Here is an 18,116-nt window from a genome sequence, read left to right on the forward strand (position 1 = left end):
GTTAATTACTAAAATTAAAATTTACTGCAACCACTTTCTATTGATATCTAAAAAATAAAGAACGTAAACAGTGCGGTCTTGATCTAATTCATACATTATCGCTCGTGACCCTGATGCTGCGCATGCATATAAGCCTATAAAGTAGCAATATGGCGGACGCAAATACGAAAGGCGACGAGGACCTAAAGGTTACCTCACAGAAAGTGCCAGTAATCGTAACAGGAAGGAGTAATACCAGAAAAGAGGACAGGCAAAAATTGATATTGGACAGGAGATCGGAAGATGGTGAAAGATGAAGGAGGATCTTTGACTGAAACGGATTCAGAATTAACATCAGTTAAGGCACAGACATAGTGATATTAGTGCATTCATATACATTCCTGCTGCTAAAAAAACCCCTCTCAATGATAAATGATCACTCTTAAATGACACAGGTGAATGGAAATGTTTCCGATTTGTTTTTGATAACTATTATTTAAATCATATGGCTGTTTTGTATTGTTAATTTGTATATCTGCAAGCTTTAACCGTATATATATACCTGAAAGGAAACCACATCCTGAGGGTTAGTACGGACAGCACAGCGAACTGATGTGTTTAAACCGTCATTATCATGCAACTTGAACAGGAAAAAAACTAAGGTGATCGAGGAAATGGGGCAAGTTAGAACAAAAAACTAAAATAAAAAAAAACATAATAAAAAACAACTGAAATACAAAAAACATATTTTACGCATAAATACACGCTTTATGTAGTTCACCACGAGCTCGATACGTGTGAACAGAGTCAAGTAAACGTTTGTCGTATGGAAAGTGTAATTTACAATGAATTACATTTAAAGTGAAGTGCTCTAAAATTAAGAATAATGTATTTAATGAAGTCAGTCCAATTAGAAACTTCTGCAATTGCTACTTGTTCATAAAGACATTACCTTGATATATTCATTATCAACACCTTTCCGAATGACGCAATCGTCTGTTACCTATCAAGAAAAAAAGAGAAAAAATGTGTAAATATTTCTCTCAACTGGTGTGATTTGGTCAAAATTACTGTATCAAAACAAAAGAATGAGATTTTAAAAGGTATATCTCTTTGTAACGTATTGTGGCTTCGCCCTAAAAGGAGGTCAGACCAAATGTTTTAAATACTTTGAATCTGATCCACACAAGGATATTTTATTGTATAAACGACACAAAAACAACACCCTTCAATGTAAAGTTTGAATAAGATCATTATAGTATGATACTGGATTATTTTTCACGGTCAACTTCATACATAATTGGGCCCATGTTGACAAAAGTACGTGATATTTTTTTTTTCATCCTTAAGTTTGCTGCATTGTGCATTTCCAAAACTGTATAATGAATAGAGTATATTTACATTTTCACCTGGTGAAAATTGAAGGTTAATTTAGGGTTTAACCACCTTCATTCAACTCTGTTTAAGATAAGAACACAACGTTTTACTTAATGTTTTAATCACTGTCGCTATTACTCATATGAACGCCTAACTCTATGAACAGCTTTGGGATATTTTAGTGATAAACTTGTCGCATTTCTTCTGGTTCTGCCATACGAGAGATAACAGTGATAATGTTTTATTTTTTCCCCCTTTTTGTTTGGGTTGTCTTCTCTCCTCGTCAAAAACCGTCATTGGTCACTTCCGACTTTCGATCGGCATTGTATACATGCCCTAAGTTAAGATAATGAAACATACGCTAAAAAAATAATCTTTCGCTTCTTTTGTTTTGGTAAATTTGAAAAATAAAAATACCGGGTGCATTCACGCTATATAAGATATTATGCATTACAAGATTGGTGACTTGATATCTAATTTCATAATATAGCACGTGATTCATGCTTTCGATCGTACGTACACACGTGTGAAATTCAAAGCAGGCGGTCTACGGATTAAGCGTTATCAAGTAAGTAATACATGTAAGTGTGATACTTGAGAATAAGATTTTTACATGCCGTTATCCTCTTTTAACACCATGTACACCAGACCAGAAATAAACCGGAAAGCAGCTCACCTTCAGCAATCTTGCACGAATTCAACAGATCACTTAATATATACAGAACAAATGTTGGACATATAATCAGAGAACTTAAATTATACAGAGCAATAGGTACGCCTTGGCGCTATAACAACGTTAGACAGTAGACATCTGTGCTGCATTGACTAGAAAGAAGGTCATATTTAACTAATATCGGGTTATATCAAAGATTATAGGTATGTCGTTCATGTGCTCTCACATTCTAAACGCTCTGATTTGTCACGGAATTTTAAATATTTATATCAACAAATGGTATAGTTAAATCCCCTCCCCCGACACACACACACACACACACTCCCCATCCCCTCCCCTTGTGGGTAGCACGTTTACGTGTGGAACTAGAGATGATTACTAGTTACCTCTGCTGGATCTATTATCGCATTACATAACGCATCAGGACATCGAGCCTCTGGTTGATTTTTAAAGAGCTGATTCAGACATCGGTCCCCACAAACCCTGTGTCCACATGGTAGTTTAACGGCTTTCCTAAGAACTTCCTGGCAGACCTGGCACTTGTAGACCGGTGGTATGGAATCCCCGAGGTTATCTTAGGAATACAAACAAATACAAATATGCATTGTTTACATCATATCATTGTAGCACTTGCATTTCAAAATTGAACGATAAAGTTGTTTCGAATAGCTAGCTTAAAATACACATAACTTGCTTGCTTTTTGCTAAGAACTGTTAGATAAATAATCAAATAGTGTTTAACTGTAGTTTTGGACCTGTCAAATTGCGGTGCGAGGTATGTGTCATTTGTATGCGAAATGCTTGAGGTTAAAATTATCAAAGACGGGATAACCTGTGTGATATAAGGACAAACGTCATCATATCCGGGGGTTATTTCGTGCATTCTGAGTTCCGTAGAATGTTTAAGGCCTCCAGGAGTGACATGACAGTAGTGTCTTTTGTATGGCAACAAAATCAGCAACCCAACCGGATATTCTTGTCGGCTAGATATATATATATATATATATTTCGGACATATATAATCTCATCATATGCTTACCGCAAACTCCCAGTTATTCAAATTATGTATAATAAGAGTTAATCCTATGTGCACTTTCTGTAACTCCGGAAGTGAGACGATCAATCATTTGATGTGGAATGTCAGGGAGTGAAAAATTTATTACAAAGGTTTGAAAATCTTTTAAATGCACTTTATGCTCCTTTTTCAATAAATAAGCACTAATTCCTTTTTGAGATCACAAATAACAGTATTAATGCTAAGGTTGACAATATAGTAATTTTTATCATTAAACAGGACATTTATAGAACCAGATGTCTTTACAAATCTTTAAATATAAATGCATTGGCCAGTAGCATAACAGATTATTACAACATCTCAGAAATATCTATCAAATGCTCAAAACGATCTAGCAAAAGCAAAATATAGTAATACCTTGAGGAAGTGGAGAAATTTCTTTCAACTTGATATTTCATGGTAAGCACTAAAGCCTGACAGTTTGCCAAATGTTGGCTGACATTTGCCAAATATGTATCTAATGACAACTTTTTAAGTTCTTTACACATCTCTATTTAAAGACACTTTCCACATCTCAAGTTCCTTCTTACCTATCGCCTTCTTTCTTTCTTTATTTTAATTTTCCTTTATGCAAATGTGTTTGTATGAGTAATATGAGTGTAAACAAAATTAAAAAGAAGTAATCTTACTTCAATAATGACGTCAATAAGTGTATACATATGTGTGTACATGTATGTACGTGTGAGAGAGAGCGTGTATCTGTATGTCTGACTCATAATGATAATAAAGCAGTTTTTTTCTAGTTTAAACATATTTTATTGACAATGACATTGACAATGGGATTAGTCAGTAAGTTTTACCAACTTATAAATGACTTCTCCTACAACATACACATAAACATTTACATAAATATGGTCACTTGGTGACATGAAACTATTATAATAAAGCAGTGTATATCAATGTCCTATGTTCTTTATTTATGTATATTCAAAAATGATACCAAACTTTTAAAAAAAATGTAAAAAAATGTATTTTGTAATATAATAATATAAATACAACACGCACCTATTCCCCGCACTGAAACGTATACCGTACACAGAGTATTTCATAATGACTTAAAACAAATCTATTGATGTAGTATTGCATAACACTAAAGATAAAGTTGACTATAAGTAACTAGACATTTTTCTGACATGATGGCAGTTAAAAATAAGCATATTGAAATACACGTCACTCTGTCGTGTAGTGCTTGCCTTAATTATTGATCATGAAGTTTTTAATAAGCGTTTAACGGACATACTTGATTTACCTTTAAATAAGAAGATTAGTGTTAATGTGTTAATATTTTTGTTCTTTGTTGAATTAGATAACTTTATTTTTGTGTGATGTACATTGTTTTAAATCTTTTTTAAAAATGATACAGACAAATTTAAAGGAAAAGAAGGTATAAAGAAAATGGAATTGAGATTTAAGAGAGTGTACAAACGTCATGAGTGTGATATGACGGAGTATTTAAGTAAGAGAAAATTTAAAACATCACGCAAAATTTCCTTAGATAGGTTTTTCGCAAACATTTAAAAAGAATTGTTCTTTTTCAACTTTCTGATAGCAAGACTAACTTCTTTACTTCTACTTTAGTACATCGTATGATTGAACATATATAGATAGTCTGAAGATTTCTTGATAGAGTAAATCAACACTTGATGCCATATAGTTCTATCGAAGTTGTAAAAAATAAACGAACTTATCATCCAACTATGTCTCCTTTGGAGAGTTCTTTTCACTGTGAAATTAAAGACAAAAATGGAGAATTACTAATGGTTTTGTCAGAGGGCATCACTTTCCTGTGTATTAACGCATACTTCAATTAAATCAGTTAAAAAAACTGCCAGTAAAATGTCGTTAAAAAAAGACAATGAGCCTTAAAGTCGAAAACGATTTAGACTTTGGTAAGCTATTATTCATCTAAATATTATTATACTTTTAGCTGAAAGGATTGACCAGTCACTGAAAATTCTCTTTTCATAAAATATAAAGCATGATTCCTCAGCTACAGCTGCGAAAATTCGAAAGGAAAGGAATGCATTTGTCAGGTCTTCGCATGCATATAAGCAGCAAAACAGCTGATGATACCAATGAAATATGTTGTTGAACGATTTCGTTATTTTACTGGCCTGTCTGGTAACAAAAAGACCGGAATGATTTACACGAAGACTTTTTAAAAATACAACGAAAGTACTACCAAGTGTTTCCAAAGTGTAAAGGTCCATCGTTTTATCGACAACCGTCATGTAACATATCAGAACATAGTAGTCGTTCGCCAAGAGTTACGTCCCCTTCACATCTCCGTCGTAACAGGCTTCCCATTAGAAAGATACGACATTTGGCATGTTTTTATTAAAGTTAAGGTACAAATGGTTTTTGCTACATCTATTACATTTCGTGACAACGACACAAGGATGTTTTATGCATGCTCCAGTAGTTATAATGAAAAGCAATCAAAGGAAACATCCGTAAAATTACTCGAGTTCATCTTGCAGCTTGCTGCTATTACAACGTGAAACACCATGGCGGACGAACGGGTTTCCCCAAGTTCAATATAGGTTGCTATAAATATTTATCCAATAAGCTATTACGCTCGATATGACGCATTAGGGATTTAATCCCATCTGTCAAATGAAATTGGTCAACAGAAAATCTATTTTAAGCCCGTAATTACCGGCATGACGATGCAGTGTTGATGCAAATAGACGCCTTCAGAAATAGTTCCGGGCCAAGGAAAAAAGGACCAATGACAACAAAATTGAAACAGTAACTTTATTAACAACAATAAATTGACATTCCTTGTCAAATAAAGCATATATCAAAACTAGATATACATATATCCATTATCAAAAGCCATCACTCCACAACTATTTTTTTATTTAAAACGAAGTCAGAAACACTTGCATATTTATATGTAGCCACAATGGCTTGTCTAAATAATTAAGATAATAAAAATAATTTCGAAAAGTCCCTGTGATTTTGCTACTTCTGGTTATTAATTTTGTAAAAATGCTTTTTTTTCTCACATGATGTACAAAATATTGCCCCATTAGGATATTCTGACAAGGTGAAGTTAACGACGCCATCAAAAGACCATGGCTGCAATAGTAATAATGGTATTGACTTATCTGCAAATAAATTGGCAACCATACAACTTAATGCTAGAATCACTGTAATTCCTCCACCAGTATGAGTGATTTACATTATTCTGATAGTGTAACAAACAAGCTCTGTCCCGTCAGTTTATCCTAATAGGGATCTATGAAGGTATAATGGAATGCTGACAATATTCATATATTGAACAATCATTTTAATTTGTCACACGAAAAAAAAAAAAAAAAAACAAGAGCCTGTTTCAGGTCACGAAATACGCCTGTGATTTTGTCTGACTATCACCTACACTATTTATGCTGTATATAATATATTGCATTTGTTTCAATGGTAATTGCGTAATACTTTGCAAAGTTATTGCACCGACATTGAAAAGGTTACAGACATTAATGGGCCGTAACTCTAAAAGTTGTGGATCAAAAATCATGGAAATCAAACTCAATCTAGCTTTGATTGTACTTAAGCTTGCAATGAAAGTTAAAAGAAATCTGTTAAGGCTTAATAATTCCAAAATCGCTGGGACATTGAAATGTTTACGAACAGAGGGACATACGGACGGAAGATGGACGGATGGAAGACGAGAATACCATAATATGTCCTGTCATTTGACGGATGTATAAAATACATAAATATCAAACAAAAAAAAGAAGTAAATAAATGTAAAGATCATAAATCTAAAATAATAAGCAAAATCACTTGAGGTACGCATATTGGGCATAAAAATACATTGAAAAATTAATTTAAGATTAGAAACAAGAGGCCCATGGGCCTTATCGGTCACCTTAGAATCAATCACTTCACAAGCAATGGTAAGAACTGACAGTATTTCTGATATTGATTTACATTTATTATTAACAGCTAATAGTTGTCTGCTGTTTAAAGAATTATAAAAAAAATCATCACATGTTTTGTTTTTTATTTGTCTATTTCATTATATCTAGGAACATTTATCTTATAGTGATATAGTGACAGCTGTCAGTTGCTCACTTATTATGAGTCCATACTAGTTTATGGAGAAATTACTGAAATTAGCATGTCTATGTGTGCTTGATGATGAAGATAATGATGTTGACTGTGTCTAAGAATCTGCAGCATCCTTATGCATGGAAGTTAAAGTGTGTGAAGAAGCTGATAATGAGGATGTGTGGTGCTGCTGTGTGATGCTGCTGATGTTGGTATATATGATGATGTTGAGGTGTGACGATGCTGATTTGGTATGTGATAATGCGGATGTGTAATGCTGCTGAAGTGTGATGATGCTAATGTTGATAGGTGACCATAATGATGCTGATGGTATGTGATGATGCTAATGTGTGACGAGGATGATGATTGTATATGATGACGTTGATGTCAGATGCTGATGTTGTTTGTATATGTAACAATGCTGGAGTGCTAGTATGGCTGCAAGTTATAAATATATGTTTAGAGTGATTGTGTTACATAGTGTCTATGATAGTTAAGATATAGTGTGCAACTCAAAATGCTGTGTGTTTAGTGGTGAAAATGATGCATGACTATACTCTGTAAGTGTGTGACGATGGGAGTTATAGACTGATAGTATATATGAATCTATTTATTCCTCATGTGTTTTTCGATAAATAAAAAATAAACAAATATATATAAATAAATAAAAATAAAATTGATATTATCCCTGTTAATAATTAACATTTAAAATTACTTTTGCTAAATGATTCTCTTGGCATGTTTAAATGGGTTAAAATTTCCCTTGCACCGGTTGCAGTGCGCTTCCATAAAATTCTACAACGATACTACGCGATCTCTAAAAACTACAGCTCAAGCACCATTTCATCAATTAAATAATATTAATATAATACAAAAAGAACTATTACTTACGCATAAGAACTCACCACAGTTCCCCTGTAAGCAATTTCTTTCCGTGAGGTGCGCGTAATACCCGCCATGCTTACATAAAAATAAAATCAAGTAGGAAAGCTCCGTGCGGGGAGGTAACTCTGCACGAACGTCAAAAATATTCTGATATGATAGACCAATTCGGATAATATCACATTCTGCAGTTAAGAACTGGGATAATGATTGGAATTACAAACGAATTTCTAACTTCATACTGCACAAAACATGCATTATTAGCCCATGAGATCATGATCACGACCACAAGGTGGGGGCTACACCATCACTGATGATGATTGTTACAAGGACGGCAAAAAGATTTCCTTTTTTTTTGTTACTTGAATGTAAATTAATATGATCGGCGCTTGATGCAAATACATCAAGGATATGGATGTACATGGTAATTCCTGAGTCGCAATAAATTTACACAATGACTAAGTTGTGGTTATGACAAGATAAGTGGTTAAAACGAAATATTTAATCATCATCATGATACTATGCTATTAAGGCATGATAGTTTCCATACAACACAAAAATTTGAAACCTACATTAATACGACCATTTGTCTATGATACCACATTGTGAACTTATAGACGAAGCTTCGCTCAGAAGCTTTCCCTAGCTGCTTCCCATCATCTTTAAAGAAATTTGTTTAATGATTTTTTTACGCCACTTCAACACTTACACACCACAGACAAAATATGTGCCTGTTGCTATTTTTATACGATACGACAGCGCTATTTGTATCCAGTTACGTAACATCTGTATATGATGCACACTGCGATCGAGTTTTGCAGTTACTGCACAGCGGTTGTCGGATGCGAGGCTTTTTCTGATTTCCGAGTAAATCACAAGTAAGTATACTTTATTTTTCTTCAATTGTATTTCAAAGGTCATATGGAAAGGTATCATCACTAACGTTATCAAACAGCTTCTGTGTTTTAGTATTTTACGACCCCTTCACTAGCTTTATTAAAGTTGGTATGTATAAATATTGATTTCTGTCCATATTCCCGTGTGCAAGTCATATATTATGTATGAGAACATACCAGGCGTTCCGGAAGAAAAATCCGTTTCTAAATCGACGTCATCTGCTATATCAGATACACAAAAAAAATCATCTGCATATGTATTATAAGTGGGAGGAACCCGGCGTACCCGGGGAAAACCCACGTGATCAGGCAGGTAACCTCTTACCTTTTCACGTCCGTTCGGGAATCGAACCCCGGTCGGCTAGGTGAAAGGCGAGTGCGTTACACCCAATAATGAATATATCGAAGTGATTGACGTTTCGAATAATTCAAATGACTTTTAACGTATGCAGTACATGATAGTAATTATTCTCCTCTGCTAGTTATCCTATACAACGGTAAATATTAACAAAATATTAATTATTAATTAGTTTACTGTGACCCTTCCTTGGTCTATTGTTAAATAAAATCATATAAGATTTTTTTTTCAAGATTTTTTTTATTACTCTCTGACACACATACGCATGTAACAAGAGGTCATACAATATTTAAATCAGACATAACAGGGAGAGTAGATAGTACACATTAAAGTTCAACATAATCTCATATATTCAGTATCATTTCATGGGCAAATTTAGTAGTATTTTATGGACAGATTAAGTATTATTTCATGGACAAATTCAGCAATAAAATTTAAACAGATTCAGTATTATCAAGGACAGATTGAGCAATATTTCATAGAAAGATTCAATAGTATTTCATGGACAGATTCTGTGTTATCATGGACACAATTTGAATTATCATGGACACAGTCATTATTTACATGAGTAAATTTAACATTAACTATAATGAAATAAAAAAAGTTACAAATACCAATTATATAACAGATTATAATTTACACATCATCGTCATCATGAACATCAATCATCATCATCATCATCATCATCATCATCATCATCATCATCATCATCATCATCATCATCATCATCATCATCATCATCATTAGACATCATCATCATCATCATCATCATCATCATCATCATCATCATCATCATCATCATCATCACATATGACATCATCATCAACAACACCAACATCATCATCATCATCATCATCATCATCATCATCATCATCATCATCATCATCATCATCATCATCATCAACAACACCAACATCATCATCATCATCATCATCATCATCATCATCATCATCATCAACCATCATCATCTTCGTCGTCGTCAATAATAAGGATTATTGATATTTGTTTACATCAAGTTATCACCAATTTCTATATCTACAGCGTATGGTATTTTGCTACCTTACTTCCGCTTATTTCTTTAAAATAACATTCCGTTTCACAAGAAATGTACAGACATTTTTAGTTACTCTTTTATTACATATTGTAAACATTCCTTTCATTTTATCAATATTTGGGTTTGTGTAATGATATTTTGGGATAAATTTTTCTCTAATCTGGCGTATGGATTCTTTTTGACATTTATACAAATAATGAAATTCATCTCCTAGTTCATTACCATTACACAAAGTACAAAATCTTTCATCTCTAGGAATCCCCATCCAGCGGCCAGTTTCCATGGGTAATAGGAAGTTTGATGTACGAAATTGACAAAACACAGCCCGATCCCTTCCATTCAATTGAATTAAATAATTTTCAAAACCAAAATTAGATTTAAAGAATAAATAATTATATCCCCTATTACTTGTTTCTATGTCAGAATACCACTTTTGTATAAACTGATCATTAAGTTTTTGTTTTACAATATGTTTAAGTTTTTGTCGTTCTAGACTAGTCACTTGTTGGGTTGTCCATATATATGACAACCCTAGGTCATTTAATGTAGTTTTGATGAAATTTAATCATCTTGAATGAGATTCACCTGTTTCATGCATTGCATGTATAATATTGTATAACTGACTCGACACTTACCATTTCCTGTTATTAGTTTGTGCCAAAATAAAATAATTTTACTTTTAATAGTATTTTCTAATGGAAAACGTCCTGATTCCCCATATACCATATGGTTTGGCGTAGATTTTTTTAAATTAAGAACTGTTTTAATGAATTTCAGATGTATTGTTTCAAGAAGGCTAATATTTTCAAAACCCCATATCTCTGACCCATACAACAGTATAGGCAAAATTAAAGTGTCAAATAGTTTAAACTGTAGATCAACTGGTAAGGTGATGTTTCTTATTTTTCTATATAAAGCAAATAATGCTTTCTGGGCTTGATCAGCTAGCTTCTTTCTTGCCTTAGCAAAGTTTCCATTGTAGTTGAACAATAGCCCTAGGTACGGGTATGAATCTAATATCTAATAAGCACTCATATCTTTTACCAACATAAATGATGATACATTGTTTGCCACGTATTGATTTTTTAACGATTTATTGTCAAGGACAGATTTACCTCAGTTTGCATCTCAAGCGGTTAGGGTTCGAGGCAGATATACGGTTAGGTGGCATGAGTCGTAGTTTCAACCCTCACGTCTGTCACTAAGTGATTATATTGTTAGACAGAATACGTTGTACATGATAAGAAAGGATTTTAAAACGATACAATATTCTGGGTAGCGTGGAAGGGTGAAAAATCTAAACCGATGTAGTCGAGAAGAGCCGTGACTGTGAGTTCTCCATTCACAGCACATCCCGAAAGTCAATGAACAAGGCTAAGTTAAGTCATCAATAAATACGGCTCCTACCTTCGTAACTATTTCACGAGAGTTCTCAAAATTTGCAGGGATTTACGTGGCAGAGCAATCAAGTTCTATGAATTGTTATCTTTTAAGTGTGACTCTGTAATAGAATGACCACTAATTGAAATTTTACGTAGCAGACTAATGAAGCAAGTGATATGTTGCAACGATTCTCACTGGACCTTGTCGAGGGGGGAAGATGTACTGTATATCATTCAGTCAGTATAAATTTTATTAATTTTACAACAATATTTCACCTTACACTAATCACTCCTGTTGGACTGGATGTAAGCCCTATATGGGTCTTTCTGTGGGAGGAAACCCACGTGTGAGTGTAACTCAATAATTATTTTTACCACTTCCTCGTTATCTACGCACGTAGTTTTGTCCATTGGCGTTCGATAAGAGTATTAATTGAAACAGTATTTATAGACACCAATGAAACGATATTCAGCCAACGAATATTTGATGTAAAGTGAAAGAAAAGACGCGTGTATATATTAACCAAGATAGATTTAAATTTAGACATTACACCAACTACTTAGTTTTGTAGCGGCATTTTTGGAGCAAGATTGGCTGTATCTAATGTCCTGAGCTGTGGCTGTATCTAATGTCCTGAGCTGTGGCTGTATCTAATGTCCTGAGCTGTGGCTAGATCTAATGTCTTGAACTGTGGCTGTATCTAATGTCCTGAGCTGTGGCTGTATCTAATGTCCTGAGCTGTGGCTAGATCTAATGTCTTGAACTGTGGCTGTATCTAATGTCCTGAGCTGTGGCTGTATCTAATGTCCTGAGCTGTGGATAGATCTAATGTCTTGAACTGTGGTTAGATCTAATGTCTTGAACTGTGGCTAGATCTAATTCTTGAACTGTGGCTGTATCTAATGTCTTGAACTGTGGCTGTATCTAATGTCTTGAACTGTGGCTGTATCTAATGTCCTGAACTGTGGCTGTATCTAATGTCTTGAACTGTGGCTGTATCTAATGTAATGAACTTTGGCTAGATCTAATGTCTTGAACTGTGGCTGAATCTAATGTCTTGAACTGTGGCTGTACCTAATGTCTTGAACTGTGGCTGTATCTAATGTCTTGAACTGTGGCTGAATCTAATGTCTTTAACTGTGGCTGAATCTAATGTCTTGAACTGTGGCTGAATCTAATGTCCTGAGCTGTGGCTGTATCTAATGTTCTGAGCTGTGGCTGTATCTAATGTCTTGAACTGTGGCTGTATGTCTGAACTGTGTAATGAACTGAACTGTGGCTGTATCTAATGTCTTGAACTGTGGTTAGATCTAATATCTTGAACTGTGGCTGTATCTAATGTGAACTTTGGCTTGATCTAATGTCTTGACTGTGGTGAATCTAATGTCTTGAACTGTGGCTGAATCTAATGTCTTGAACTGTGGCTGTACCTAATGTCTTGAACTGTGGATGTATCTAATGTCTTGAACTGTGGCTGAATCTAATGTCTTTAACTTTGGCTAGATCTAATGTCTTGAATTGTGGCTGAATCTAATGTCTTGAACTGTGGCTAGATCTAATGTCCTGAACTGTGGCTGTATCTAATGTCTTGAACTGTGGCTGTATCTAATGTAATGAACTTTGGCTAGATCTAATGTCTTGAACTGTGGCTAGATCTAATGTCCTGAACTGTGGATGAATCTAATGTCTTGAACTGTGGCTGAATCTAATGTCTTGAACTGTGGCTGAATCTAATTCTTGAACTGTGGCTGTATCTAATGTAAATGAACTGTTACTGTATCTAATATCTTGAACTGTTGCAGAATCTAATGTCCTGAACTATAACTGAATACAAACGGCAGCCAAAGTAATATTGACGTGAACAGTTGAAATATGAACGACAGCTCTGTTCACACTTCAATTTTGCACATATTTTGTTATAACCAGGAGGATAAAAGGGTAAAACACAATTTCTACAACTTATGAAGCCTTCGCCTCTCTGTATTACAGATATAATAAGTTTAAAGATCTTTGGCTAGATCTGATAGAGGTTTGCACTTGTCTAAATATATCTGAATCTACCTCCAAAGATAACTTTTCATCACCAAATAACAATAGGTCTAGACTTATAGAAAACTCGATATTAAAATTCAAAATTTGAAACATTTCCTCGTGAGTGTTGACGTTATGATGAACATTCAAACAAGAAATGACTAAGACATATATACCTAAATCATTACCAGCGTTAGAAGTTGGTTCTGTAATTAGTTTTGCTGTTTCTCGTTGGTCCTGCTCTTTTTCGAAACAGTTGACGAACAGCCTATCCAAACTTCGCATGTATTCTAGAACAGCTAAATTGAATGTTTTATAAATCTTGAATAGAAAACATCACGCTCTAACAATTAACAAAATATATTTTATACGGTAATTTATTCAGTAAGGCTTTATAAATTCAATTCATGTGGATTGACCATTTTACATCTGATGTAAGTTTAGCCTAGGTGGGTCGGAGGTTGTATCGATTACCCGACACAACGATTGCCATTCGTGTTTTATTTACATGAAAGAAGAAAAAACGACAAAACAATAAAAAGACGCGACGACGTTTATATTAATTAAAACGGATAAATAACTTACCGGGAACAGTTGCCTTGGATAATTCATCAATAAATCATAAAGTGGAAATCAGTCGTGGACACGTTACCAGTACAACGAATAATCTGCAGACATGCCGGGGATAGAACGCAGGTCCTTATATACGGGTGCAGGATGGCGAAATATTTAGATGGAAAACTCGTGTAAGACGGTACTTCTACCTTTTGTCGTTACTGCCCTGTCCAATATGGGTACAGATAGACATCTATAAAACAAAGTGAGTCCGTTTCATATTTGTCTTGTTTTGGATAATGTTTTTAAAAAAAATGTTAAATTCAAACGGATCATCAATGACAAAACAATTTCTCTTTCAAAAGTTTTACTTTCAAGATATACATACTGGTATAGTGATTGTACGTGTGTCTGAGTCACCGGTCACGTGGAGTGTGCGATATAAGACATCTTGTAATGCGTAAAAAAAAATGGAAAAACCGAATCTGCTCACTTTTCTATATATAAAGACACGTATAAACACAATCTAAAAATATACAACATGAACAGTTGGAAAAACCGTATATATCCACTTTTCTATTTATAAAGACACGTCAGTTGTATGTATTAATAGAACATAAATTCCATGTTATACAGTTTTTCTATTTATAACGACGTGTTATACGTGTCGTGGGATACTAACATTGGACCGCTGTCACTGGCTATAAATAGCAACACAAGGAACACAGTTGTGACCAATGAGTGTATTCGATTACAAAGGTACACCTTACATACTTTTACATTCTGATAATTTTAATCATATGTGTTCTATTAAAAGCATCAGCTCAGATCAATATGAATGTTTCTAAATAAAACTGACACGTGTGTGAGGTGATTACGTGGCATTATTATATTTAGACTGTAACATTCCCCGTCTCGAGGTGCGATACAGAAACACGTGATATTCAGTATGATATAATTGTGGATCTCCAAGTTCTCTTCACCTCCAGAATTCAGACTCGCCCATCACTCGATTGTTTGTGTTTATAAGACATGTTTTTTTTTGTATTTACATGATGTATGCACATCTCTTTGTCCGAACAATAAATATTGATTCTCCAATGTTTCAAATTGTAAAGTTCCCTATCAGTGAAAAAACTAGGAGTTGCAATCGTGTGAATATTATGGAAATTTAAACTATCATACCTCAGAAATATAGACATGGTTGGTTTTTTTAAATGACCACGAACATCACATCAAATTAGGAATTGTGTTGGACCAGATTAAATAAATGTATAGGAATCTGATAAACCGTTTTTTTTTTTTTTTTAAACACACGTCATATGGGGAACGGTGTCTATAAATAACCACAGTCTAGTATTTCAGAATTCTATTTATATAATCACATAGTATGATGAGCGAATTCCAAAAATAAACAAATATATTTATAGAAAACCACGAATCGTCGAGTAATATCTATAAATAGTTATCAAATTGTCAAATTCCGCTTTGCAGGGTTTCTTTGTATACATTGTAAATACAAAGATACAGATATGCATTCGCCTATTAATATCTATGTTTCATACACGTATCATACTGATATTTTACCTTTTTATGACTTAAGTAACAACATACTTTAAATCGTAATATTTATTATAATTAAACCAGGTTTAGATATAAACATGCCATAGATCAAGTGAAATCTGTTCCTAACGACCAATACTTAATTATTCAGACACGTGCAATTTTTTATCAAATCCAGCAACAGATTTTAAGTAAAATGTACTAACTGTTAAATATATTATGTATGCCTTGTTAATGTTATCATGTAAATATTATCATGTATGGTATTAGACGAAAAGGCGGTCATAAGTTCAAATAACTTGTGCCTAATCCTCTGCTCAATGTTGGGGCAATAAATGTGTTTAAATCAAAAAAGATTTCCTTTGGTAATCCGAAAGTCCGAAAGGCATGATATTTGGTAAATAGGATTTTCCAGGTCAAAGCATAATAAATTTCGAGAGAAAAAAAATCTTACTTTCACTAAAAATCCATGTCTTTTTTCAGCCTTGCATCGGAAGATAGGTCAACCTATATATGTATGAAATTCTTATCGTCTTATGAAATGAAACCATACTGGTGATGCCAATCACGTTTGAAGTGATGTTATTAAATGAATATTGGTAACACGGTGTAATTTTACAAGAGCATTTTTGTTAAAAAAAAATACACCATTCACATTCAGGCAGAAGAAATACAGATTTTGGCATAGAAATCGAATCAATATGAAGTACATTTATGACAAAACATTTCGGATAGTTTCAGTAACAGTAAATTGTGTGATAAAATTAGACGAGTGTACTTTCTAGAAAGCACCTTTTCTATTTTTAGACTGATGATCGTACTTTCCAAAGCTAAAAATAAATATTTGAGACCGTTTCATAAATAACCATCCTTTTGTGTCTTAATAACACAATATCAAATAATCTATATCAGTAAGAGTATTATGAGAGAAATGGCATAATGTATCCAGACATTAGATAAATGTGCTTAATGGACACGGTGGATTGGAAATGTAGCTCACAAATGCCGCTTCACTAATATCTAGTTTGTTCACAATGTTGGTACTCACCTCGTCGGTAGAATTCCAATTATACAAGTTAATTTTGTTCTTTTCAATTAGACTTTATATGTAAATATCAAACTCGTGTACAATTATGACAGTTAATTCAAATCTGGAGCCTTCGGATCAACAGCATTACTGTATATGATGCATTGTGTCAATTTATTGATATTTCAGATATTGCATCACAATGTACACACACATATAAAATATGAAACAACCAATCAGAGAAAGTTTTAACTGAGTATATCTAATTAATAACAATGAAATAAGCATTATAAAAAGCTAAGCAGTGGGAATGTGCAGAAGGTCCAAAAGTCCCTGGTTACGTTTAATCTTATTCAACCATACATTTCACATAGTCATGCGCAGAAGGTACAAAAAAAACCTGGTTGTGTGAACTTGTATGCGACGTACACAACACTGTGCCGTGTGACGCGCTGGTGTCGAGAGCATACGTGTAGGACAAGTAAACTAGTAAGTACGGAGTACGAGCTTGTGAGGTAAAGCTAAGTAGTCTCTCTCTGTCTGTCTGTCTTTCTGTCTATCTCTCTGTCTGTCTGTTTACCTGTCTGTCTGTCTATCTCTCTCTCTCTCTCTCTCTCTCTCTCTCTCTCTCTCTCTCTCTCTCTCTCTCTCTCTCTCTCTCTCTCTCTCTCTCTCTCTCTCTCTCTCTCTCTCTCTCTCTCAGTATACCGTTACGTTATCAAACTCTTAAATCTTTCAAGTTTCAATAATTATTACACTTCTAGTAAAATATTAATTATTGTTCAGATAAAATTGTTTTCTGATATATCTATATAATGAAGAAATAAACATCGTAATTCTTTTTCTTTCATGTTTACACATGAAGTTCTTTAAATGAGAAACGAATTGTTCAGATCTTCTGATAAGAAAATATAGAATGTAGTTTTGATAGAATGACATAATCATAAGTATAACATGACAGCAAACATGCGCAATGCAGTTTTGTAGTATAGAATCTGATTGGTTGAAAATTTGAATTTCCATAAAAGGGTGTAACTTTAGACATACCAAGGTTGAAAAATAGACATTGTTGCTGCTATCTCAGAAAAAAGATAAAGAAACTGTGTAATATGTGGAAGTATTCCTAATTTAGTGAGTCATTCGGACTTATTACAATTTACAATGTATATGAAATGTTCTTTTATTTATCAAAATGTGTTTAACA

This window comes from Ylistrum balloti, unplaced genomic scaffold (genome assembly GCF_031769215.1).
Source record: "Ylistrum balloti isolate Yb309-2 unplaced genomic scaffold, AGI_CSIRO_Ybal_v1 Utg371624, whole genome shotgun sequence".
In the NCBI taxonomy this organism is placed as follows: Eukaryota; Metazoa; Mollusca; class Bivalvia; order Pectinida; family Pectinidae; genus Ylistrum; species Ylistrum balloti.